Source organism: Taudactylus pleione, unplaced genomic scaffold (genome assembly GCF_031769625.1).
Source record: "Taudactylus pleione unplaced genomic scaffold, aTauple2 ptg001597l, whole genome shotgun sequence".
In the NCBI taxonomy this organism is placed as follows: Eukaryota; Metazoa; Chordata; class Amphibia; order Anura; family Myobatrachidae; genus Taudactylus; species Taudactylus pleione.
Window position 1 is genome coordinate 1,461,627 of NW_028285994.1, and position 26,377 is coordinate 1,488,003.

Genomic DNA, 26,377 nt, shown 5'->3' on the forward strand with positions numbered 1-26,377 from the left:
GTGTGGGCAATAAGGAGGAAAAAAAGAGGGAGTAAAAAAGGCTTAAAGAGGCAGCAGCAGCAGCAGGAAGATGTGGCTAGACGAGAGGGTTGGAGGGAGAGAGCCCAGTGCTGTGATGCAGACAGCAAGCAACGTGTGGAAGGTAGTAAATAGCAAGGAGCAGCTGGGCTGGAGAGGTGGATCCTGGCTGCTGCTGGTGACAAGTAGAAAAGGAGCAAGTGAGAGTCTGGTCTCTGCCTACGGCCACACCACCCTGAACACGCCCGATCTCATCTGATCTCGGAAGCTAAGCAGGGTCAGGCCTGGTTAGTACTTGGATGGGAGACCGCCTGGGAATACCAGGTGCTGTAGGCTTTTGCTTTTTTACTCTGCAACCAGCAGGGGTCGCTCTTCACAGCTTCTCAATCTTCTTCACTTTTTCAAATGCACACTTCTCTCTTTCTTTTACTCACTCACTCACTCACTCACTCACTCACTCACTCACTCACTCATTCATGCCTTTATTCACTTATTTATGACTGCTGCACATCCAGCTCTTTCCAAAACTACACTCAAACTTCACCATTATGTCACCTACTTCTTTTTTCATGCATACAACCCAAAGCATCTAGCACTCTCTCAGCAGCAGCAACCCCATTCCCAACATGGCTGACAGGGCACACACAACTAGGCCGCACTTAGCAGCGCCTTACGTCCCACCTAGGGTTTCCGGCGCAGTCATTTCTCAGCAGATGCTGCAACGGACTGTGCACTATAAGGGTCACCCACCGCACACGTTATACGGCCTCCTCACACCCTTTCCAAGTGTCTGACCTCAAAGTGATGGTCTACATTGCTGGACACCATATTATCCAGTATCAGGTCAGTGCCATAAGTCTGGAGCCATAACCAAAATGCATCTGTTGTTTGGCTGCAATGTCATAGTGAATCCTGCATGTCTGCACTTTTTTTTACTACATGGCCACGCAGCAAACATAGGAACTGGCTGCAGCGCAAGATGTTCACCTGCGGTGACCTTAACGGCATCAGCTGGTTGGCTAAAGGTTGATGCGAGTTCGGTATGTTTTGTCGACAGTAACAATGTTGACAGTCATTATATAGACACCGTAATGTCGACAAGAACAACATATTGACAGACAAAATGTCCTCATGCTCAGAATGTTGACAACCACAATGTTGACACTAACAAAAGGCCGACATGTTCAAATTGTGGACAGCCAAAATGTTGACAGGTGCATAATGTTGACACCCAATTCCAGACCTTAACCCTAAGATTTCTATTGTGGACATTTTGACGGTGTCGTTATTTCATACGGCAGCATTTTAGCTGTGTCGACAGTTCATGTGTTGTCATTTAGACTGCGCCAGCATTTTGCAGGTGTTGACATGTGGGGTGTGGACATTTTAGCCATATTGACATGATGGTATTGACCTTTTGACTGTCAAGATTGTGATTTCCCACATGATGACAACATCCCAGGTTGATGGTCCCTGGTGAGTCCACAGACCAGCTGTTGGCGGAAGAAAGATGCCAGAACCCAACGGAAGAGGATACGCTAGATTGGTGCGGGCACCTGGAGACACACCAATCAGAAGGTACCTGATCTTGTCTGAGCACTCAAACTGAGCAGGCTTGGGCCTGGTCACTCTCTGGAAGGCAGATGACTTGGAACACTCGGAGCTATGTTTTGCTTTTTTTCTTCTTCTCTGTTGGAGCTGGGGCCAGTAGGAGGCCATCTTCTCTAGGCCCTTTGTGGGGGCCCACTTCTCCAATGTTACCACAGCAGTAGCAGCACCTGAAGTGCACAGGAATGGTTGTGTAACACCAATGCTAATTCCAGACACCTGTCTGAGTCTACAATTTGTTCCTGGCTTCCATCATCCCTCCACCCATGGCCTGGACTCTGAAAAAGAAAGAAAGCCTTCAACGCAGCCCAAGCTTTCAGCCGGCCACAGTAAGAGAGCCACCATTCCATGTCACCGAGCAGACGAGCGCTGTCCCGATGAAGGCTTTCTCTAGCCCTTCCCATTCTGTGATAGACGTCGCCGATGCCAGCCATTGCCCAAGTCACGAAAGCAAGCAAGAAAGCCAGCGCTTACCTACTAAGGGCCTGTGAGAAAGCAGGCTGAAGGGAAAGCTGCCCGCTTAGTCATCCAGGTGTGATTGCCTTGCCGCTGTAGGGCGCTAGGGGCCAGACATCTGTGAAGATAGAAGAACGTGTTTGAGATGCTGCTGATTAGTAAAATGAATGAGAGAAGTAAGCCAAAGTAAGGCAGGTTGTGAGAGTATGTTTGTGTGGGCAATAAGGAGGAAAAAAAGAGGGACTAAAAAAGGCTTAAAGAGGCAGCAGCAGCAGCAGGAAGATGTGGCTAGACGAGAGGGTTGGAGGGAGAGAGCCCAGTGCTGTGATGCAGACAGCAAGCAACGTGTGGAAGGTAGTGAATAGCAAGGAGCAGCTGGGCTGGAGAGGTGGATCCTGGCTGCTGCTGGTGACAAGTAGAAAAGGAGCAAGTGAGAGTCTGGTCTCTGCCTACGGCCACACCACCCTGAACACGCCCGATCTCGTCTGATCTCGGAAGCTAAGCAGGGTCAGGCCTGGTTAGTACTTGGATGGGAGACCGCCTGGGAATACCAGGTGCTGTAGGCTTTTGCTTTTTTACTCTGCAACCAGCAGGGGTCGCTCTTCACAGCTTCTCAATCTTCTTCACTTTTTCAAATGCACACTTCTCTCTTTCTTTTACTCACTCACTCACTCACTCACTCACTCACTCATTCATGCCTTTATTCACTTATTTATGACTGCTGCACATCCAGCTCTTTCCAAAACTACACTCAAACTTCACCATTATGTCACCTACTTCTTTTTTCATGCATACAACCCAAAGCATCTAGCACTCTCTCAGCAGCAGCAACCCCATTCCCAACATGGCTGACAGGGCACACACAACTAGGCCGCACTTAGCAGCGCCTTACGTCCCACCTAGGGTTTCCGGCGCAGTCATTTCTCAGCAGATGCTGCAACGGACTGTGCACTATAAGGGTCACCCACCGCACACGTTATACGGCCTCCTCATACCCTTTCCAAGTGTCTGACCTCAAAGTGATGGTCTACATTGCTGGACACCATATTATCCAGTATCAGGTCAGTGCCATAAGTCTGGAGCCATAACCAAAATGCATCTGTTGTTTGGCTGCAATGTCATAGTGAATCCTGCTTGTCTGCACTTTTTTTTACTACACGGCCACGCAGCAAACATAGGAACTGGCTGCAGCGCAAGATGTTCACCTGCGGTGACCTTAACGGCATCAGCTGGTTGGCTAAAGGTTGATGCGAGTTCGGTATGTTTTGTCGACAGTAACAATGTTGACAGTCATTATATAGACACCGTAATGTCGACAAGAACAACATATTGACAGACAAAATGTCCTCATGCTCAGAAAGTTGACAACCACAATGTCGACACTAACAAAAGGCCGACATGTTCAAATTGTGGACAGCCAAAATGTTGACAGGTGCATAATGTTGACACCCAATTCCAGACCTTAACCCTAAGATTTCTATTGTGGACATTTTGACGGTGTCGTTATTTCATACGGCAGCATTTTAGCTGTGTCGACAGTTCATGTGTTGTCATTTAGACTGCGCCAGCATTTTGCAGGTGTTGACATGTGGGGTGTGGACATTTTAGCCATATTGACATGATGGTATTGACCTTTTGACTGTCAAGATTGCGATTTCCCACATGATGACAACATCCCAGGTTGATGGTCCCTGGTGAGTCCACAGACCAGCTGTTGGCGGAAGAAAGATGCCAGAACCCAACGGAAGAGGATACGCTAGATTGGTGCGGGCACCTGGAGACACACCAATCAGAAGGTACCTGATCTTGTCTGAGCACTCAAACTGAGCAGGCTTGGGCCTGGTCACTCTCTGGAAGGCAGATGACTTGGAACACTCGGAGCTATGTTTTGCTTTTTTTCTTCTTCTCTGTTGGAGCTGGGGCCAGTAGGAGGCCATCTTCTCTAGGCCCTTTGTGGGGGCCCACTTCTCCAATGTTACCACAGCAGTAGCAGCACCTGAAGTGCACAGGAATGGTTGTGTAACACCAATGCTAATTCCAGACACCTGTCTGAGTCTACAATTTGTTCCTGGCTTCCATCATCCCTCCACCCATGGCCTGGACTCTGAAAAAGAAAGAAAGCCTTCAACGCAGCCCAAGCTTTCAGCCGGCCACAGTAAGAGAGCCACCATTCCATGTCACCGAGCAGACGAGCGCTGTCCCGATGAAGGCTTTCTCTAGCCCTTCCCATTCTGTGATAGACGTCGCCGATGCCAGCCATTGCCCAAGTCACGAAAGCAAGCAAGAAAGCCAGCGCTTACCTACTAAGGGCCTGTGAGAAAGCAGGCTGAAGGGAAAGCTGCCCGCTTAGTCATCCAGGTGTGATTGCCTTGCCGCTGTAGGGCGCTAGGGGCCAGACATCTGTGAAGATAGAAGAACGTGTTTGAGATGCTGCTGATTAGTAAAATGAATGAGAGAAGTAAGCCAAAGTAAGGCCGGTTGTGAGAGTATGTTTGTGTGGGCAATAAGGAGGAAAAAAAGAGGGAGTAAAAAAGGCTTAAAGAGGCAGCAGCAGCAGCAGGAAGATGTGGCTAGACGAGAGGGTTGGAGGGAGAGAGCCCAGTGCTGTGATGCAGACAGCAAGCAACGTGTGGAAGGTAGTAAATAGCAAGGAGCAGCTGGGCTGGAGAGGTGGATCCTGGCTGCTGCTGGTGACAAGTAGAAAAGGAGCAAGTGAGAGTCTGGTCTCTGCCTACGGCCACACCACCCTGAACACGCCCGATCTCATCTGATCTCGGAAGCTAAGCAGGGTCAGGCCTGGTTAGTACTTGGATGGGAGACCGCCTGGGAATACCAGGTGCTGTAGGCTTTTGCTTTTTTACTCTGCAACCAGCAGGGGTCGCTCTTCACAGCTTCTCAATCTTCTTCACTTTTTCAAATGCACACTTCTCTCTTTCTTTTACTCACTCACTCACTCACTCACTCACTCACTCACTCACTCACTCACTCATTCATGCCTTTATTCACTTATTTATGACTGCTGCACATCCAGCTCTTTCCAAAACTACACTCAAACTTCACCATTATGTCACCTACTTCTTTTTTCATGCATACAACCCAAAGCATCTAGCACTCTCTCAGCAGCAGCAACCCCATTCCCAACATGGCTGACAGGGCACACACAACTAGGCCGCACTTAGCAGCGCCTTACGTCCCACCTAGGGTTTCCGGCGCAGTCATTTCTCAGCAGATGCTGCAACGGACTGTGCACTATAAGGGTCACCCACCGCACACGTTATACGGCCTCCTCACACCCTTTCCAAGTGTCTGACCTCAAAGTGATGGTCTACATTGCTGGACACCATATTATCCAGTATCAGGTCAGTGCCATAAGTCTGGAGCCATAACCAAAATGCATCTGTTGTTTGGCTGCAATGTCATAGTGAATCCTGCATGTCTGCACTTTTTTTTACTACACGGCCACGCAGCAAACATAGGAACTGGCTGCAGCGCAAGATGTTCACCTGCGGTGACCTTAACGGCATCAGCTGGTTGGCTAAAGGTTGATGCGAGTTCGGTATGTTTTGTCGACAGTAACAATGTTGACAGTCATTATATAGACACCGTAATGTCGACAAGAACAACATATTGACAGACAAAATGTCCTCATGCTCAGAATGTTGACAACCACAATGTTGACACTAACAAAAGGCCGACATGTTCAAATTGTGGACAGCCAAAATGTTGACAGGTGCATAATGTTGACACCCAATTCCAGACCTTAACCCTAAGATTTCTATTGTGGACATTTTGACGGTGTCGTTATTTCATACGGCAGCATTTTAGCTGTGTCGACAGTTCATGTGTTGTCATTTAGACTGCGCCAGCATTTTGCAGGTGTTGACATGTGGGGTGTGGACATTTTAGCCATATTGACATGATGGTATTGACCTTTTGACTGTCAAGATTGCGATTTCCCACATGATGACAACATCCCAGGTTGATGGTCCCTGGTGAGTCCACAGACCAGCTGTTGGCGGAAGAAAGATGCCAGAACCCAACGGAAGAGGATACGCTAGATTGGTGCGGGCACCTGGAGACACACCAATCAGAAGGTACCTGATCTTGTCTGAGCACTCAAACTGAGCAGGCTTGGGCCTGGTCACTCTCTGGAAGGCAGATGACTTGGAACACTCGGAGCTATGTTTTGCTTTTTTTCTTCTTCTCTGTTGGAGCTGGGGCCAGTAGGAGGCCATCTTCTCTAGGCCCTTTGTGGGGGCCCACTTCTCCAATGTTACCACAGCAGTAGCAGCACCTGAAGTGCACAGGAATGGTTGTGTAACACCAATGCTAATTCCAGACACCTGTCTGAGTCTACAATTTGTTCCTTGCTTCCATCATCCCTCCACCCATGGCCTGGACTCTGAAAAAGAAAGAAAGCCTTCAACGCAGCCCAAGCTTTCAGCCGGCCACAGTAAGAGAGCCACCATTCCATGTCACCGAGCAGACGAGCGCTGTCCCGAAGAAGGCTTTCTCTAGCCCTTCCCATTCTGTGATAGACGTCGCCGATGCCAGCCATTGCCCAAGTCACGAAAGCAAGCAAGAAAGCCAGCGCTTACCTACTAAGGGCCTGTGAGAAAGCAGGCTGAAGGGAAAGCTGCCCGCTTAGTCATCCAGGTGTGATTGCCTTGCCGCTGTAGGGCGCTAGGGGCCAGACATCTGTGAAGATAGAAGAACGTGTTTGAGATGCTGCTGATTAGTAAAATGAATGAGAGAAGTAAGCCAAAGTAAGGCAGGTTGTGAGAGTATGTTTGTGTTGGGCAATAAGGAGGAAAAAAAGAGGGAGTAAAAAAGGCTTAAAGAGGCAGCAGCAGCAGCAGGAAGATGTGGCTAGACGAGAGGGTTGGAGGGAGAGAGCCCAGTGCTGTGATGCAGACAGCAAGCAACGTGTGGAAGGTAGTGAATAGCAAGGAGCAGCTGGGCTGGAGAGGTGGATCCTGGCTGCTGCTGGTGACAAGTAGAAAAGGAGCAAGTGAGAGTCTGGTCTCTGCCTACGGCCACACCACCCTGAACATGCCCGATCTCGTCTGATCTCGGAAGCTAAGCAGGGTCAGGCCTGGTTAGTACTTGGATGGGAGACCGCCTGGGAATACCAGGTGCTGTAGGCTTTTGCTTTTTTACGCTGCAACCAGCAGGGGTCGCTCTTCACAGCTTCTCAATCTTCTTCACTTTTTCAAATGCACACTTCTCTCTTTCTTTTACTCACTCACTCACTCACTCACTCACTCATTCATGCCTTTATTCACTTATTTATGACTGCTGCACATCCAGCTCTTTCCAAAACTACACTCAAACTTCACCATTATGTCACCTACTTCTTTTTTCATGCATACAACCCAAAGCATCTAGCACTCTCTCAGCAGCAGCAACCCCATTCCCAACATGGCTGACAGGGCACACACAACTAGGCCGCACTTAGCAGCGCCTTACGTCCCACCTAGGGTTTCCGGCGCAGTCATTTCTCAGCAGATGCTGCAACGGACTGTGCACTATAAGGGTCACCCACCGCACACGTTATACGGCCTCCTCATACCCTTTCCAAGTGTCTGACCTCAAAGTGATGGTCTACATTGCTGGACACCATATTATCCAGTATCAGGTCAGTGCCATAAGTCTGGAGCCATAACCAAAATGCATCTGTTGTTTGGCTGCAATGTCATAGTGAATCCTGCTTGTCTGCACTTTTTTTTACTACACGGCCACGCAGCAAACATAGGAACTGGCTGCAGCGCAAGATGTTCACCTGCGGTGACCTTAACGGCATCAGCTGGTTGGCTAAAGGTTGATGCGAGTTCGGTATGTTTTGTCGACAGTAACAATGTTGACAGTCATTATATAGACACCGTAATGTCGACAAGAACAACATATTGACAGACAAAATGTCCTCATGCTCAGAAAGTTGACAACCACAATGTCGACACTAACAAAAGGCCGACATGTTCAAATTGTGGACAGCCAAAATGTTGACAGGTGCATAATGTTGACACCCAATTCCAGACCTTAACCCTAAGATTTCTATTGTGGACATTTTGACGGTGTCGTTATTTCATACGGCAGCATTTTAGCTGTGTCGACAGTTCATGTGTTGTCATTTAGACTGCGCCAGCATTTTGCAGGTGTTGACATGTGGGGTGTGGACATTTTAGCCATATTGACATGATGGTATTGACCTTTTGACTGTCAAGATTGCGATTTCCCACATGATGACAACATCCCAGGTTGATGGTCCCTGGTGAGTCCACAGACCAGCTGTTGGCGGAAGAAAGATGCCAGAACCCAACGGAAGAGGATACGCTAGATTGGTGCGGGCACCTGGAGACACACCAATCAGAAGGTACCTGATCTTGTCTGAGCACTCAAACTGAGCAGGCTTGGGCCTGGTCACTCTCTGGAAGGCAGATGACTTGGAACACTCGGAGCTATGTTTTGCTTTTTTTCTTCTTCTCTGTTGGAGCTGGGGCCAGTAGGAGGCCATCTTCTCTAGGCCCTTTGTGGGGGCCCACTTCTCCAATGTTACCACAGCAGTAGCAGCACCTGAAGTGCACAGGAATGGTTGTGTAACACCAATGCTAATTCCAGACACCTGTCTGAGTCTACAATTTGTTCCTGGCTTCCATCATCCCTCCACCCATGGCCTGGACTCTGAAAAAGAAAGAAAGCCTTCAACGCAGCCCAAGCTTTCAGCCGGCCACAGTAAGAGAGCCACCATTCCATGTCACCGAGCAGACGAGCGCTGTCCCGATGAAGGCTTTCTCTAGCCCTTCCCATTCTGTGATAGACGTCGCCGATGCCAGCCATTGCCCAAGTCACGAAAGCAAGCAAGAAAGCCAGCGCTTACCTACTAAGGGCCTGTGAGAAAGCAGGCTGAAGGGAAAGCTGCCCGCTTAGTCATCCAGGTGTGATTGCCTTGCCGCTGTAGGGCGCTAGGGGCCAGACATCTGTGAAGATAGAAGAACGTGTTTGAGATGCTGCTGATTAGTAAAATGAATGAGAGAAGTAAGCCAAAGTAAGGCCGGTTGTGAGAGTATGTTTGTGTGGGCAATAAGGAGGAAAAAATGAGGGAGTAAAAAAGGCTTAAAGAGGCAGCAGCAGCAGCAGGAAGATGTGGCTAGACGAGAGGGTTGGAGGGAGAGAGCCCAGTGCTGTGATGCAGACAGCAAGCAACGTGTGGAAGGTAGTAAATAGCAAGGAGCAGCTGGGCTGGAGAGGTGGATCCTGGCTGCTGCTGGTGACAAGTAGAAAAGGAGCAAGTGAGAGTCTGGTCTCTGCCTACGGCCACACCACCCTGAACACGCCCGATCTCGTCTGATCTCGGAAGCTAAGCAGGGTCAGGCCTGGTTAGTACTTGGATGGGAGACCGCCTGGGAATACCAGGTGCTGTAGGCTTTTGCTTTTTTACTCTGCAACCAGCAGGGGTCGCTCTTCACAGCTTCTCAATCTTCTTCACTTTTTCAAATGCACACTTCTCTCTTTCTTTTACTCACTCACTCACTCACTCACTCACTCACTCACTCACTCATGCCTTTATTCACTTATTTATGACTGCTGCACATCCAGCTCTTTCCAAAACTACACTCAAACTTCACCATTATGTCACCTACTTCTTTTTTCATGCATACAACCCAAAGCATCTAGCACTCTCTCAGCAGCAGCAACCCCATTCCCAACATGGCTGACAGGGCACACACAACTAGGCCGCACTTAGCAGCGCCTTACGTCCCACCTAGGGTTTCCGGCGCAGTCATTTCTCAGCAGATGCTGCAACGGACTGTGCACTATAAGGGTCACCCACCGCACACGTTATACGGCCTCCTCACACCCTTTCCAAGTGTCTGACCTCAAAGTGATGGTCTACATTGCTGGACACCATATTATCCAGTATCAGGTCAGTGCCATAAGTCTGGAGCCATAACCAAAATGCATCTGTTGTTTGGCTGCAATGTCATAGTGAATCCTGCATGTCTGCACTTTTTTTTACTACATGGCCACGCAGCAAACATAGGAACTGGCTGCAGCGCAAGATGTTCACCTGCGGTGACCTTAACGGCATCAGCTGGTTGGCTAAAGGTTGATGCGAGTTCGGTATGTTTTGTCGACAGTAACAATGTTGACAGTCATTATATAGACACCGTAATGTCGACAAGAACAACATATTGACAGACAAAATGTCCTCATGCTCAGAATGTTGACAACCACAATGTTGACACTAACAAAAGGCCGACATGTTCAAATTGTGGACAGCCAAAATGTTGACAGGTGCATAATGTTGACACCCAATTCCAGACCTTAACCCTAAGATTTCTATTGTGGACATTTTGACGGTGTCGTTATTTCATACGGCAGCATTTTAGCTGTGTCGACAGTTCATGTGTTGTCATTTAGACTGCGCCAGCATTTTGCAGGTGTTGACATGTGGGGTGTGGACATTTTAGCCATATTGACATGATGGTATTGACCTTTTGACTGTCAAGATTGTGATTTCCCACATGATGACAACATCCCAGGTTGATGGTCCCTGGTGAGTCCACAGACCAGCTGTTGGCGGAAGAAAGATGCCAGAACCCAACGGAAGAGGATACGCTAGATTGGTGCGGGCACCTGGAGACACACCAATCAGAAGGTACCTGATCTTGTCTGAGCACTCAAACTGAGCAGGCTTGGGCCTGGTCACTCTCTGGAAGGCAGATGACTTGGAACACTCGGAGCTATGTTTTGCTTTTTTTCTTCTTCTCTGTTGGAGCTGGGGCCAGTAGGAGGCCATCTTCTCTAGGCCCTTTGTGGGGGCCCACTTCTCCAATGTTACCACAGCAGTAGCAGCACCTGAAGTGCACAGGAATGGTTGTGTAACACCAATGCTAATTCCAGACACCTGTCTGAGTCTACAATTTGTTCCTGGCTTCCATCATCCCTCCACCCATGGCCTGGACTCTGAAAAAGAAAGAAAGCCTTCAACGCAGCCCAAGCTTTCAGCCGGCCACAGTAAGAGAGCCACCATTCCATGTCACCGAGCAGACGAGCGCTGTCCCGATGAAGGCTTTCTCTAGCCCTTCCCATTCTGTGATAGACGTCGCCGATGCCAGCCATTGCCCAAGTCACGAAAGCAAGCAAGAAAGCCAGCGCTTACCTACTAAGGGCCTGTGAGAAAGCAGGCTGAAGGGAAAGCTGCCCGCTTAGTCATCCAGGTGTGATTGCCTTGCCGCTGTAGGGCGCTAGGGGCCAGACATCTGTGAAGATAGAAGAACGTGTTTGAGATGCTGCTGATTAGTAAAATGAATGAGAGAAGTAAGCCAAAGTAAGGCAGGTTGTGAGAGTATGTTTGTGTGGGCAATAAGGAGGAAAAAAAGAGGGAGTAAAAAAGGCTTAAAGAGGCAGCAGCAGCAGCAGGAAGATGTGGCTAGACGAGAGGGTTGGAGGGAGAGAGCCCAGTGCTGTGATGCAGACAGCAAGCAACGTGTGGAAGGTAGTGAATAGCAAGGAGCAGCTGGGCTGGAGAGGTGGATCCTGGCTGCTGCTGGTGACAAGTAGAAAAGGAGCAAGTGAGAGTCTGGTCTCTGCCTACGGCCACACCACCCTGAACACGCCCGATCTCGTCTGATCTCGGAAGCTAAGCAGGGTCAGGCCTGGTTAGTACTTGGATGGGAGACCGCCTGGGAATACCAGGTGCTGTAGGCTTTTGCTTTTTTACTCTGCAACCAGCAGGGGTCGCTCTTCACAGCTTCTCAATCTTCTTCACTTTTTCAAATGCACACTTCTCTCTTTCTTTTACTCACTCACTCACTCACTCACTCACTCATTCATGCCTTTATTCACTTATTTATGACTGCTGCACATCCAGCTCTTTCCAAAACTACACTCAAACTTCACCATTATGTCACCTACTTCTTTTTTCATGCATACAACCCAAAGCATCTAGCACTCTCTCAGCAGCAGCAACCCCATTCCCAACATGGCTGACAGGGCACACACAACTAGGCCGCACTTAGCAGCGCCTTACGTCCCACCTAGGGTTTCCGGCGCAGTCATTTCTCAGCAGATGCTGCAACGGACTGTGCACTATAAGGGTCACCCACCGCACACGTTATACGGCCTCCTCATACCCTTTCCAAGTGTCTGACCTCAAAGTGATGGTCTACATTGCTGGACACCATATTATCCAGTATCAGGTCAGTGCCATAAGTCTGGAGCCATAACCAAAATGCATCTGTTGTTTGGCTGCAATGTCATAGTGAATCCTGCTTGTCTGCACTTTTTTTTACTACACGGCCACGCAGCAAACATAGGAACTGGCTGCAGCGCAAGATGTTCACCTGCGGTGACCTTAACGGCATCAGCTGGTTGGCTAAAGGTTGATGCGAGTTCGGTATGTTTTGTCGACAGTAACAATGTTGACAGTCATTATATAGACACCGTAATGTCGACAAGAACAACATATTGACAGACAAAATGTCCTCATGCTCAGAAAGTTGACAACCACAATGTCGACACTAACAAAAGGCCGACATGTTCAAATTGTGGACAGCCAAAATGTTGACAGGTGCATAATGTTGACACCCAATTCCAGACCTTAACCCTAAGATTTCTATTGTGGACATTTTGACGGTGTCGTTATTTCATACGGCAGCATTTTAGCTGTGTCGACAGTTCATGTGTTGTCATTTAGACTGCGCCAGCATTTTGCAGGTGTTGACATGTGGGGTGTGGACATTTTAGCCATATTGACATGATGGTATTGACCTTTTGACTGTCAAGATTGCGATTTCCCACATGATGACAACATCCCAGGTTGATGGTCCCTGGTGAGTCCACAGACCAGCTGTTGGCGGAAGAAAGATGCCAGAACCCAACGGAAGAGGATACGCTAGATTGGTGCGGGCACCTGGAGACACACCAATCAGAAGGTACCTGATCTTGTCTGAGCACTCAAACTGAGCAGGCTTGGGCCTGGTCACTCTCTGGAAGGCAGATGACTTGGAACACTCGGAGCTATGTTTTGCTTTTTTTCTTCTTCTCTGTTGGAGCTGGGGCCAGTAGGAGGCCATCTTCTCTAGGCCCTTTGTGGGGGCCCACTTCTCCAATGTTACCACAGCAGTAGCAGCACCTGAAGTGCACAGGAATGGTTGTGTAACACCAATGCTAATTCCAGACACCTGTCTGAGTCTACAATTTGTTCCTGGCTTCCATCATCCCTCCACCCATGGCCTGGACTCTGAAAAAGAAAGAAAGCCTTCAACGCAGCCCAAGCTTTCAGCCGGCCACAGTAAGAGAGCCACCATTCCATGTCACCGAGCAGACGAGCGCTGTCCCGATGAAGGCTTTCTCTAGCCCTTCCCATTCTGTGATAGACGTCGCCGATGCCAGCCATTGCCCAAGTCACGAAAGCAAGCAAGAAAGCCAGCGCTTACCTACTAAGGGCCTGTGAGAAAGCAGGCTGAAGGGAAAGCTGCCCGCTTAGTCATCCAGGTGTGATTGCCTTGCCGCTGTAGGGCGCTAGGGGCCAGACATCTGTGAAGATAGAAGAACGTGTTTGAGATGCTGCTGATTAGTAAAATGAATGAGAGAAGTAAGCCAAAGTAAGGCCGGTTGTGAGAGTATGTTTGTGTGGGCAATAAGGAGGAAAAAAAGAGGGAGTAAAAAAGGCTTAAAGAGGCAGCAGCAGCAGCAGGAAGATGTGGCTAGACGAGAGGGTTGGAGGGAGAGAGCCCAGTGCTGTGATGCAGACAGCAAGCAACGTGTGGAAGGTAGTAAATAGCAAGGAGCAGCTGGGCTGGAGAGGTGGATCCTGGCTGCTGCTGGTGACAAGTAGAAAAGGAGCAAGTGAGAGTCTGGTCTCTGCCTACGGCCACACCACCCTGAACACGCCCGATCTCATCTGATCTCGGAAGCTAAGCAGGGTCAGGCCTGGTTAGTACTTGGATGGGAGACCGCCTGGGAATACCAGGTGCTGTAGGCTTTTGCTTTTTTACTCTGCAACCAGCAGGGGTCGCTCTTCACAGCTTCTCAATCTTCTTCACTTTTTCAAATGCACACTTCTCTCTTTCTTTTACTCACTCACTCACTCACTCACTCACTCACTCACTCACTCATTCATGCCTTTATTCACTTATTTATGACTGCTGCACATCCAGCTCTTTCCAAAACTACACTCAAACTTCACCATTATGTCACCTACTTCTTTTTTCATGCATACAACCCAAAGCATCTAGCACTCTCTCAGCAGCAGCAACCCCATTCCCAACATGGCTGACAGGGCACACACAACTAGGCCGCACTTAGCAGCGCCTTACGTCCCACCTAGGGTTTCCGGCGCAGTCATTTCTCAGCAGATGCTGCAACGGACTGTGCACTATAAGGGTCACCCACCGCACACGTTATACGGCCTCCTCACACCCTTTCCAAGTGTCTGACCTCAAAGTGATGGTCTACATTGCTGGACACCATATTATCCAGTATCAGGTCAGTGCCATAAGTCTGGAGCCATAACCAAAATGCATCTGTTGTTTGGCTGCAATGTCATAGTGAATCCTGCATGTCTGCACTTTTTTTTACTACACGGCCACGCAGCAAACATAGGAACTGGCTGCAGCGCAAGATGTTCACCTGCGGTGACCTTAACGGCATCAGCTGGTTGGCTAAAGGTTGATGCGAGTTCGGTATGTTTTGTCGACAGTAACAATGTTGACAGTCATTATATAGACACCGTAATGTCGACAAGAACAACATATTGACAGACAAAATGTCCTCATGCTCAGAATGTTGACAACCACAATGTTGACACTAACAAAAGGCCGACATGTTCAAATTGTGGACAGCCAAAATGTTGACAGGTGCATAATGTTGACACCCAATTCCAGACCTTAACCCTAAGATTTCTATTGTGGACATTTTGACGGTGTCGTTATTTCATACGGCAGCATTTTAGCTGTGTCGACAGTTCATGTGTTGTCATTTAGACTGCGCCAGCATTTTGCAGGTGTTGACATGTGGGGTGTGGACATTTTAGCCATATTGACATGATGGTATTGACCTTTTGACTGTCAAGATTGCGATTTCCCACATGATGACAACATCCCAGGTTGATGGTCCCTGGTGAGTCCACAGACCAGCTGTTGGCGGAAGAAAGATGCCAGAACCCAACGGAAGAGGATACGCTAGATTGGTGCGGGCACCTGGAGACACACCAATCAGAAGGTACCTGATCTTGTCTGAGCACTCAAACTGAGCAGGCTTGGGCCTGGTCACTCTCTGGAAGGCAGATGACTTGGAACACTCGGAGCTATGTTTTGCTTTTTTTCTTCTTCTCTGTTGGAGCTGGGGCCAGTAGGAGGCCATCTTCTCTAGGCCCTTTGTGGGGGCCCACTTCTCCAATGTTACCACAGCAGTAGCAGCACCTGAAGTGCACAGGAATGGTTGTGTAACACCAATGCTAATTCCAGACACCTGTCTGAGTCTACAATTTGTTCCTTGCTTCCATCATCCCTCCACCCATGGCCTGGACTCTGAAAAAGAAAGAAAGCCTTCAACGCAGCCCAAGCTTTCAGCCGGCCACAGTAAGAGAGCCACCATTCCATGTCACCGAGCAGACGAGCGCTGTCCCGAAGAAGGCTTTCTCTAGCCCTTCCCATTCTGTGATAGACGTCGCCGATGCCAGCCATTGCCCAAGTCACGAAAGCAAGCAAGAAAGCCAGCGCTTACCTACTAAGGGCCTGTGAGAAAGCAGGCTGAAGGGAAAGCTGCCCGCTTAGTCATCCAGGTGTGATTGCCTTGCCGCTGTAGGGCGCTAGGGGCCAGACATCTGTGAAGATAGAAGAACGTGTTTGAGATGCTGCTGATTAGTAAAATGAATGAGAGAAGTAAGCCAAAGTAAGGCAGGTTGTGAGAGTATGTTTGTGTTGGGCAATAAGGAGGAAAAAAAGAGGGAGTAAAAAAGGCTTAAAGAGGCAGCAGCAGCAGCAGGAAGATGTGGCTAGACGAGAGGGTTGGAGGGAGAGAGCCCAGTGCTGTGATGCAGACAGCAAGCAACGTGTGGAAGGTAGTGAATAGCAAGGAGCAGCTGGGCTGGAGAGGTGGATCCTGGCTGCTGCTGGTGACAAGTAGAAAAGGAGCAAGTGAGAGTCTGGTCTCTGCCTACGGCCACACCACCCTGAACATGCCCGATCTCGTCTGATCTCGGAAGCTAAGCAGGGTCAGGCCTGGTTAGTACTTGGATGGGAGACCGCCTGGGAATACCAGGTGCTGTAGGCTTTTGCTTTTTTACGCTGCAACCAGCAGGGGTCGCTCTTCACAGCTTCTCAATCTTCTTCACTTTTTCAAATGCACACTTTTCTCTTTCTTTTACTCACTCACTCACTCACTCACTCACTCATTCATGCCTTTATTCACTTATTTATGACTGCTGCACATCCAGCTCTTTCCAAAACTACACTCAAACTTCACCATTATGTCACCTACTTCTTTTTTCATGCATACAACCCAAAGCATCTAGCACTCTCTCAGCAGCAGCAACCCCATTCCCAACATGGCTGACAGGGCACACACAACTAGGCCGCACTTAGCAGCGCCTTACGTCCCACCTAGGGTTTCCGGCGCAGTCATTTCTCAGCAGATGCTGCAACGGACTGTGCACTATAAGGGTCACCCACCGCACACGTTATACGGCCTCCTCATACCCTTTCCAAGTGTCTGACCTCAAAGTGATGGTCTACATTGCTGGACACCATATTATCCAGTATCAGGTCAGTGCCATAAGTCTGGAGCCATAACCAAAATGCATCTGTTGTTTGGCTGCAATGTCATAGTGAATCCTGCTTGTCTGCACTTTTTTTTACTACACGGCCACGCAGCAAACATAGGAACTGGCTGCAGCGCAAGATGTTCACCTGCGGTGACCTTAACGGCATCAGCTGGTTGGCTAAAGGTTGATGCGAGTTCGGTATGTTTTGTCGACAGTAACAATGTTGACAGTCATTATATAGACACCGTAATGTCGACAAGAACAACATATTGACAGACAAAATGTCCTCATGCTCAGAAAGTTGACAACCACAATGTCGACACTAACAAAAGGCCGACATGTTCAAATTGTGGACAGCCAAAATGTTGACAGGTGCATAATGTTGACACCCAATTCCAGACCTTAACCCTAAGATTTCTATTGTGGACATTTTGACGGTGTCGTTATTTCATACGGCAGCATTTTAGCTGTGTCGACAGTTCATGTGTTGTCATTTAGACTGCGCCAGCATTTTGCAGGTGTTGACATGTGGGGTGTGGACATTTTAGCCATATTGACATGATGGTATTGACCTTTTGACTGTCAAGATTGCGATTTCCCACATGATGACAACATCCCAGGTTGATGGTCCCTGGTGAGTCCACAGACCAGCTGTTGGCGGAAGAAAGATGCCAGAACCCAACGGAAGAGGATACGCTAGATTGGTGCGGGCACCTGGAGACACACCAATCAGAAGGTACCTGATCTTGTCTGAGCACTCAAACTGAGCAGGCTTGGGCCTGGTCACTCTCTGGAAGGCAGATGACTTGGAACACTCGGAGCTATGTTTTGCTTTTTTTCTTCTTCTCTGTTGGAGCTGGGGCCAGTAGGAGGCCATCTTCTCTAGGCCCTTTGTGGGGGCCCACTTCTCCAATGTTACCACAGCAGTAGCAGCACCTGAAGTGCACAGGAATGGTTGTGTAACACCAATGCTAATTCCAGACACCTGTCTGAGTCTACAATTTGTTCCTGGCTTCCATCATCCCTCCACCCATGGCCTGGACTCTGAAAAAGAAAGAAAGCCTTCAACGCAGCCCAAGCTTTCAGCCGGCCACAGTAAGAGAGCCACCATTCCATGTCACCGAGCAGACGAGCGCTGTCCCGATGAAGGCTTTCTCTAGCCCTTCCCATTCTGTGATAGACGTCGCCGATGCCAGCCATTGCCCAAGTCACGAAAGCAAGCAAGAAAGCCAGCGCTTACCTACTAAGGGCCTGTGAGAAAGCAGGCTGAAGGGAAAGCTGCCCGCTTAGTCATCCAGGTGTGATTGCCTTGCCGCTGTAGGGCGCTAGGGGCCAGACATCTGTGAAGATAGAAGAACGTGTTTGAGATGCTGCTGATTAGTAAAATGAATGAGAGAAGTAAGCCAAAGTAAGGCCGGTTGTGAGAGTATGTTTGTGTGGGCAATAAGGAGGAAAAAATGAGGGAGTAAAAAAGGCTTAAAGAGGCAGCAGCAGCAGCAGGAAGATGTGGCTAGACGAGAGGGTTGGAGGGAGAGAGCCCAGTGCTGTGATGCAGACAGCAAGCAACGTGTGGAAGGTAGTAAATAGCAAGGAGCAGCTGGGCTGGAGAGGTGGATCCTGGCTGCTGCTGGTGACAAGTAGAAAAGGAGCAAGTGAGAGTCTGGTCTCTGCCTACGGCCACACCACCCTGAACACGCCCGATCTCGTCTGATCTCGGAAGCTAAGCAGGGTCAGGCCTGGTTAGTACTTGGATGGGAGACCGCCTGGGAATACCAGGTGCTGTAGGCTTTTGCTTTTTTACTCTGCAACCAGCAGGGGTCGCTCTTCACAGCTTCTCAATCTTCTTCACTTTTTCAAATGCACACTTCTCTCTTTCTTTTACTCACTCACTCACTCACTCACTCACTCACTCATGCCTTTATTCACTTATTTATGACTGCTGCACATCCAGCTCTTTCCAAAACTACACTCAAACTTCACCATTATGTCACCTACTTCTTTTTTCATGCATACAACCCAAAGCATCTAGCACTCTCTCAGCAGCAGCAACCCCATTCCCAACATGGCTGACAGGGCACACACAACTAGGCCGCACTTAGCAGCGCCTTACGTCCCACCTAGGGTTTCCGGCGCAGTCATTTCTCAGCAGATGCTGCAACGGACTGTGCACTATAAGGGTCACCCACCGCACACGTTATACGGCCTCCTCACACCCTTTCCAAGTGTCTGACCTCAAAGTGATGGTCTACATTGCTGGACACCATATTATCCAGTATCAGGTCAGTGCCATAAGTCTGGAGCCATAACCAAAATGCATCTGTTGTTTGGCTGCAATGTCATAGTGAATCCTGCATGTCTGCACTTTTTTTTACTACATGGCCACGCAGCAAACATAGGAACTGGCTGCAGCGCAAGATGTTCACCTGCGGTGACCTTAACGGCATCAGCTGGTTGGCTAAAGGTTGATGCGAGTTCGGTATGTTTTGTCGACAGTAACAATGTTGACAGTCATTATATAGACACCGTAATGTCGACAAGAACAACATATTGACAGACAAAATGTCCTCATGCTCAGAATGTTGACAACCACAATGTTGACACTAACAAAAGGCCGACATGTTCAAATTGTGGACAGCCAAAATGTTGACAGGTGCATAATGTTGACACCCAATTCCAGACCTTAACCCTAAGATTTCTATTGTGGACATTTTGACGGTGTCGTTATTTCATACGGCAGCATTTTAGCTGTGTCGACAGTTCATGTGTTGTCATTTAGACTGCGCCAGCATTTTGCAGGTGTTGACATGTGGGGTGTGGACATTTTAGCCATATTGACATGATGGTATTGACCTTTTGACTGTCAAGATTGTGATTTCCCACATGATGACAACATCCCAGGTTGATGGTCCCTGGTGAGTCCACAGACCAGCTGTTGGCGGAAGAAAGATGCCAGAACCCAACGGAAGAGGATACGCTAGATTGGTGCGGGCACCTGGAGACACACCAATCAGAAGGTACCTGATCTTGTCTGAGCACTCAAACTGAGCAGGCTTGGGCCTGGTCACTCTCTGGAAGGCAGATGACTTGGAACACTCGGAGCTATGTTTTGCTTTTTTTCTTCTTCTCTGTTGGAGCTGGGGCCAGTAGGAGGCCATCTTCTCTAGGCCCTTTGTGGGGGCCCACTTCTCCAATGTTACCACAGCAGTAGCAGCACCTGAAGTGCACAGGAATGGTTGTGTAACACCAATGCTAATTCCAGACACCTGTCTGAGTCTACAATTTGTTCCTGGCTTCCATCATCCCTCCACCCATGGCCTGGACTCTGAAAAAGAAAGAAAGCCTTCAACGCAGCCCAAGCTTTCAGCCGGCCACAGTAAGAGAGCCACCATTCCATGTCACCGAGCAGACGAGCGCTGTCCCGATGAAGGCTTTCTCTAGCCCTTCCCATTCTGTGATAGACGTCGCCGATGCCAGCCATTGCCCAAGTCACGAAAGCAAGCAAGAAAGCCAGCGCTTACCTACTAAGGGCCTGTGAGAAAGCAGGCTGAAGGGAAAGCTGCCCGCTTAGTCATCCAGGTGTGATTGCCTTGCCGCTGTAGGGCGCTAGGGGCCAGACATCTGTGAAGATAGAAGAACGTGTTTGAGATGCTGCTGATTAGTAAAATGAATGAGAGAAGTAAGCCAAAGTAAGGCAGGTTGTGAGAGTATGTTTGTGTGGGCAATAAGGAGGAAAAAAAGAGGGAGTAAAAAAGGCTTAAAGAGGCAGCAGCAGCAGCAGGAAGATGTGGCTAGACGAGAGGGTTGGAGGGAGAGAGCCCAGTGCTGTGATGCAGACAGCAAGCAACGTGTGGAAGGTAGTGAATAGCAAGGAGCAGCTGGGCTGGAGAGGTGGATCCTGGCTGCTGCTGGTGACAAGTAGAAAAGGAGCAAGTGAGAGTCTGGTCTCTGCCTACGGCCACACCACCCTGAACACGCCCGATCTCGTCTGATCTCGGAAGCTAAGCAGGGTCAGGCCTGGTTAGTACTTGGATGGGAGACCGCCTGGGAATACCAGGTGCTGTAGGCTTTTGCTTTTTTACTCTGCAACCAGCAGGGGTCGCTCTTCACAGCTTCTCAATCTTCTTCACTTTTTCAAATGCACACTTCTCTCTTTCTTTTACTCACTCACTCACTCACTCACTCACTCACTCACTCACTCATTCATGCCTTTATTCACTTATTTATGACTGCTGCACATCCAGCTCTTTCCAAAACTACACTCAAACTTCACCATTATGTCACCTACTTCTTTTTTCATGCATACAACCCAAAGCATCTAGCACTCTCTCAGCAGCAGCAACCCCATTCCCAACATGGCTGACAGGGCACACACAACTAGGCCGCACTTAGCAGCGCCTTACGTCCCACCTAGGGTTTCCGGCGCAGTCATTTCTCAGCAGATGCTGCAACGGACTGTGCACTATAAGGGTCACCCACCGCACACGTTATACGGCCTCCTCACACCCTTTCCAAGTGTCTGACCTCAAAGTGATGGTCTACATTGCTGGACACCATATTATCCAGTATCAGGTCAGTGCCATAAGTCTGGAGCCATAACCAAAATGCATCTGTTGTTTGGCTGCAATGTCATAGTGAATCCTGCATGTCTGCACTTTTTTTTACTACACGGCCACGCAGCAAACATAGGAACTGGCTGCAGCGCAAGATGTTCACCTGCGGTGACCTTAACGGCATCAGCTGGTTGGCTAAAGGTTGATGCGAGTTCGGTATGTTTTGTCGACAGTAACAATGTTGACAGTCATTATATAGACACCGTAATGTCGACAAGAACAACATATTGACAGACAAAATGTCCTCATGCTCAGAATGTTGACAACCACAATGTTGACACTAACAAAAGGCCGACATGTTCAAATTGTGGACAGCCAAAATGTTGACAGGTGCATAATGTTGACACCCAATTCCAGACCTTAACCCTAAGATTTCTATTGTGGACATTTTGACGGTGTCGTTATTTCATACGGCAGTATTTTAGCTGTGTCGACAGTTCATGTGTTGTCATTTAGACTGCGCCAGCATTTTGCAGGTGTTGACATGTGGGGTGTGGACATTTTAGCCATATTGACATGATGGTATTGACCTTTTGACTGTCAAGATTGCGATTTCCCACATGATGACAACATCCCAGGTTGATGGTCCCTGGTGAGTCCACAGACCAGCTGTTGGCGGAAGAAAGATGCCAGAACCCAACGGAAGAGGATACGCTAGATTGGTGCGGGCACCTGGAGACACACCAATCAGAAGGTACCTGATCTTGTCTGAGCACTCAAACTGAGCAGGCTTGGGCCTGGTCACTCTCTGGAAGGCAGATGACTTGGAACACTCGGAGCTATGTTTTGCTTTTTTTCTTCTTCTCTGTTGGAGCTGGGGCCAGTAGGAGGCCATCTTCTCTAGGCCCTTTGTGGGGGCCCACTTCTCCAATGTTACCACAGCAGTAGCAGCACCTGAAGTGCACAGGAATGGTTGTGTAACACCAATGCTAATTCCAGACACCTGTCTGAGTCTACAATTTGTTCCTTGCTTCCATCATCCCTCCACCCATGGCCTGGACTCTGAAAAAGAAAGAAAGCCTTCAACGCAGCCCAAGCTTTCAGCCGGCCACAGTAAGAGAGCCACCATTCCATGTCACCGAGCAGACGAGCGCTGTCCCGAAGAAGGCTTTCTCTAGCCCTTCCCATTCTGTGATAGACGTCGCCGATGCCAGCCATTGCCCAAGTCACGAAAGCAAGCAAGAAAGCCAGCGCTTACCTACTAAGGGCCTGTGAGAAAGCAGGCTGAAGGGAAAGCTGCCCGCTTAGTCATCCAGGTGTGATTGCCTTGCCGCTGTAGGGCGCTAGGGGCCAGACATCTGTGAAGATAGAAGAACGTGTTTGAGATGCTGCTGATTAGTAAAATGAATGAGAGAAGTAAGCCAAAGTAAGGCAGGTTGTGAGAGTATGTTTGTGTTGGGCAATAAGGAGGAAAAAAAGAGGGACTAAAAAAGGCTTAAAGAGGCAGCAGCAGCAGGAAGATGTGGCTAGACGAGAGGGTTGGAGGGAGAGAGCCCAGTGCTGTGATGCAGACAGCAAGCAACGTGTGGAAGGTAGTGAATAGCAAGGAGCAGCTGGGCTGGAGAGGTGGATCCTGGCTGCTGCTGGTGACAAGTAGAAAAGGAGCAAGTGAGAGTCTGGTCTCTGCCTACGGCCACACCACCCTGAACACGCCCGATCTCGTCTGATCTCGGAAGCTAAGCAGGGTCAGGCCTGGTTAGTACTTGGATGGGAGACCGCCTGGGAATACCAGGTGCTGTAGGCTTTTGCTTTTTTACTCTGCAACCAGCAGGGGTCGCTCTTCACAGCTTCTCAATCTTCTTCACTTTTTCAAATGCACACTTCTCTCTTTCTTTTACTCACTCACTCACTCACTCACTCACTCACTCACTCACTCATTCATGCCTTTATTCACTTATTTATGACTGCTGCACATCCAGCTCTTTCCAAAACTACACTCAAACTTCACCATTATGTCACCTACTTCTTTTTTCATGCATACAACCCAAAGCATCTAGCACTCTCTCAGCAGCAGCAACCCCATTCCCAACATGGCTGACAGGGCACACACAACTAGGCCGCACTTAGCAGCGCCTTACGTCCCACCTAGGGTTTCCGGCGCAGTCATTTCTCAGCAGATGCTGCAACGGACTGTGCACTATAAGGGTCACCCACCGCACACGTTATACGGCCTCCTCACACCCTTTCCAAGTGTCTGACCTCAAAGTGATGGTCTACATTGCTGGACACCATATTATCCAGTATCAGGTCAGTGCCATAAGTCTGGAGCCATAACCAAAATGCATCTGTTGTTTGGCTGCAATGTCATAGTGAATCCTGCATGTCTGCACTTTTTTTTACTACATGGCCACGCAGCAAACATAGGAACTGGCTGCAGCGCAAGATGTTCACCTGCGGTGACCTTAACGGCATCAGCTGGTTGGCTAAAGGTTGATGCGAGTTCGGTATGTTTTGTCGACAGTAACAATGTTGACAGTCATTATATAGACACCGTAATGTCGACAAGAACAACATATTGACAGACAAAATGTCCTCATGCTCAGAATGTTGACAACCACAATGTTGACACTAACAAAAGGCCGACATGTTCAAATTGTGGACAGCCAAAATGTTGACAGGTGCATAATGTTGACACCCAATTCCAGACCTTAACCCTAAGATTTCTATTGTGGACATTTTGACGGTGTCGTTATTTCATACGGCAGCATTTTAGCTGTGTCGACAGTTCATGTGTTGTCATTTAGACTGCGCCAGCATTTTGCAGGTGTTGACATGTGGGGTGTGGACATTTTAGCCATATTGACATGATGGTATTGACCTTTTGACTGTCAAGATTGTGATTTCCCACATGATGACAACATCCCAGGTTGATGGTCCCTGGTGAGTCCACAGACCAGCTGTTGGCGGAAGAAAGATGCCAGAACCCAACGGAAGAGGATACGCTAGATTGGTGCGGGCACCTGGAGACACACCAATCAGAAGGTACCTGATCTTGTCTGAGCACTCAAACTGAGCAGGCTTGGGCCTGGTCACTCTCTGGAAGGCAGATGACTTGGAACACTCGGAGCTATGTTTTGCTTTTTTTCTTCTTCTCTGTTGGAGCTGGGGCCAGTAGGAGGCCATCTTCTCTAGGCCCTTTGTGGGGGCCCACTTCTCCAATGTTACCACAGCAGTAGCAGCACCTGAAGTGCACAGGAATGGTTGTGTAACACCAATGCTAATTCCAGACACCTGTCTGAGTCTACAATTTGTTCCTGGCTTCCATCATCCCTCCACCCATGGCCTGGACTCTGAAAAAGAAAGAAAGCCTTCAACGCAGCCCAAGCTTTCAGCCGGCCACAGTAAGAGAGCCACCATTCCATGTCACCGAGCAGACGAGCGCTGTCCCGATGAAGGCTTTCTCTAGCCCTTCCCATTCTGTGATAGACGTCGCCGATGCCAGCCATTGCCCAAGTCACGAAAGCAAGCAAGAAAGCCAGCGCTTACCTACTAAGGGCCTGTGAGAAAGCAGGCTGAAGGGAAAGCTGCCCGCTTAGTCATCCAGGTGTGATTGCCTTGCCGCTGTAGGGCGCTAGGGGCCAGACATCTGTGAAGATAGAAGAACGTGTTTGAGATGCTGCTGATTAGTAAAATGAATGAGAGAAGTAAGCCAAAGTAAGGCAGGTTGTGAGAGTATGTTTGTGTGGGCAATAAGGAGGAAAAAAAGAGGGAGTAAAAAAGGCTTAAAGAGGCAGCAGCAGCAGCAGGAAGATGTGGCTAGACGAGAGGGTTGGAGGGAGAGAGCCCAGTGCTGTGATGCAGACAGCAAGCAACGTGTGGAAGGTAGTGAATAGCAAGGAGCAGCTGGGCTGGAGAGGTGGATCCTGGCTGCTGCTGGTGACAAGTAGAAAAGGAGCAAGTGAGAGTCTGGTCTCTGCCTACGGCCACACCACCCTGAACACGCCCGATCTCGTCTGATCTCGGAAGCTAAGCAGGGTCAGGCCTGGTTAGTACTTGGATGGGAGACCGCCTGGGAATACCAGGTGCTGTAGGCTTTTGCTTTTTTACTCTGCAACCAGCAGGGGTCGCTCTTCACAGCTTCTCAATCTTCTTCACTTTTTCAAATGCACACTTCTCTCTTTCTTTTACTCACTCACTCACTCACTCACTCACTCACTCACTCATTCATGCCTTTATTCACTTATTTATGACTGCTGCACATCCAGCTCTTTCCAAAACTACACTCAAACTTCACCATTATGTCACCTACTTCTTTTTTCATGCATACAACCCAAAGCATCTAGCACTCTCTCAGCAGCAGCAACCCCATTCCCAACATGGCTGACAGGGCACACACAACTAGGCCGCACTTAGCAGCGCCTTACGTCCCACCTAGGGTTTCCGGCGCAGTCATTTCTCAGCAGATGCTGCAACGGACTGTGCACTATAAGGGTCACCCACCGCACACGTTATACGGCCTCCTCACACCCTTTCCAAGTGTCTGACCTCAAAGTGATGGTCTACATTGCTGGACACCATATTATCCAGTATCAGGTCAGTGCCATAAGTCTGGAGCCATAACCAAAATGCATCTGTTGTTTGGCTGCAATGTCATAGTGAATCCTGCATGTCTGCACTTTTTTTTACTACACGGCCACGCAGCAAACATAGGAACTGGCTGCAGCGCAAGATGTTCACCTGCGGTGACCTTAACGGCATCAGCTGGTTGGCTAAAGGTTGATGCGAGTTCGGTATGTTTTGTCGACAGTAACAATGTTGACAGTCATTATATAGACACCGTAATGTCGACAAGAACAACATATTGACAGACAAAATGTCCTCATGCTCAGAATGTTGACAACCACAATGTTGACACTAACAAAAGGCCGACATGTTCAAATTGTGGACAGCCAAAATGTTGACAGGTGCATAATGT

The 26,377-nt window shown here is 48.9% G+C and overlaps 12 non-coding genes across 12 annotated transcripts; all 12 read left to right on the top strand.

Moving 5' to 3' along the window:
* The first annotated feature begins 235 nt into the window (after window positions 1-235).
* Window positions 236-354, top strand: LOC148442181 (5S ribosomal RNA). Its single transcript, XR_015875869.1, has one exon. It is a non-coding gene; the product is annotated as a 5S ribosomal RNA (ribosomal RNA).
* Window positions 355-2,529: 2,175 nt separating this feature from the next.
* Window positions 2,530-2,648, top strand: LOC148442182 (5S ribosomal RNA). Its single transcript, XR_015875862.1, has one exon. It is a non-coding gene; the product is annotated as a 5S ribosomal RNA (ribosomal RNA).
* Window positions 2,649-4,811: 2,163 nt separating this feature from the next.
* On the top strand, window positions 4,812-4,930 carry LOC148442183 (5S ribosomal RNA). Its single transcript, XR_015875880.1, has one exon. It is a non-coding gene; the product is annotated as a 5S ribosomal RNA (ribosomal RNA).
* A 2,180-nt stretch (window positions 4,931-7,110) lies between these two features.
* LOC148442184 (5S ribosomal RNA) lies at window positions 7,111-7,229 on the top strand. The gene has a single exon (XR_015875855.1). It is a non-coding gene; the product is annotated as a 5S ribosomal RNA (ribosomal RNA).
* Window positions 7,230-9,388: 2,159 nt separating this feature from the next.
* LOC148442185 (5S ribosomal RNA) lies at window positions 9,389-9,507 on the top strand. Its single transcript, XR_015875863.1, has one exon. It is a non-coding gene; the product is annotated as a 5S ribosomal RNA (ribosomal RNA).
* Window positions 9,508-11,674: 2,167 nt separating this feature from the next.
* Window positions 11,675-11,793, top strand: LOC148442186 (5S ribosomal RNA). The gene has a single exon (XR_015875864.1). It is a non-coding gene; the product is annotated as a 5S ribosomal RNA (ribosomal RNA).
* A 2,159-nt stretch (window positions 11,794-13,952) lies between these two features.
* Window positions 13,953-14,071, top strand: LOC148442187 (5S ribosomal RNA). The gene has a single exon (XR_015875891.1). It is a non-coding gene; the product is annotated as a 5S ribosomal RNA (ribosomal RNA).
* A 2,172-nt stretch (window positions 14,072-16,243) lies between these two features.
* LOC148442188 (5S ribosomal RNA) lies at window positions 16,244-16,362 on the top strand. Its single transcript, XR_015875856.1, has one exon. It is a non-coding gene; the product is annotated as a 5S ribosomal RNA (ribosomal RNA).
* Window positions 16,363-18,521: 2,159 nt separating this feature from the next.
* Window positions 18,522-18,640, top strand: LOC148442189 (5S ribosomal RNA). Its single transcript, XR_015875865.1, has one exon. It is a non-coding gene; the product is annotated as a 5S ribosomal RNA (ribosomal RNA).
* Window positions 18,641-20,799: 2,159 nt separating this feature from the next.
* On the top strand, window positions 20,800-20,918 carry LOC148442190 (5S ribosomal RNA). Its single transcript, XR_015875866.1, has one exon. It is a non-coding gene; the product is annotated as a 5S ribosomal RNA (ribosomal RNA).
* Window positions 20,919-23,087: 2,169 nt separating this feature from the next.
* On the top strand, window positions 23,088-23,206 carry LOC148442191 (5S ribosomal RNA). Its single transcript, XR_015875867.1, has one exon. It is a non-coding gene; the product is annotated as a 5S ribosomal RNA (ribosomal RNA).
* Window positions 23,207-25,377: 2,171 nt separating this feature from the next.
* Window positions 25,378-25,496, top strand: LOC148442192 (5S ribosomal RNA). The gene has a single exon (XR_015875868.1). It is a non-coding gene; the product is annotated as a 5S ribosomal RNA (ribosomal RNA).
* The last annotated feature ends 881 nt before the right edge of the window (window positions 25,497-26,377 follow it).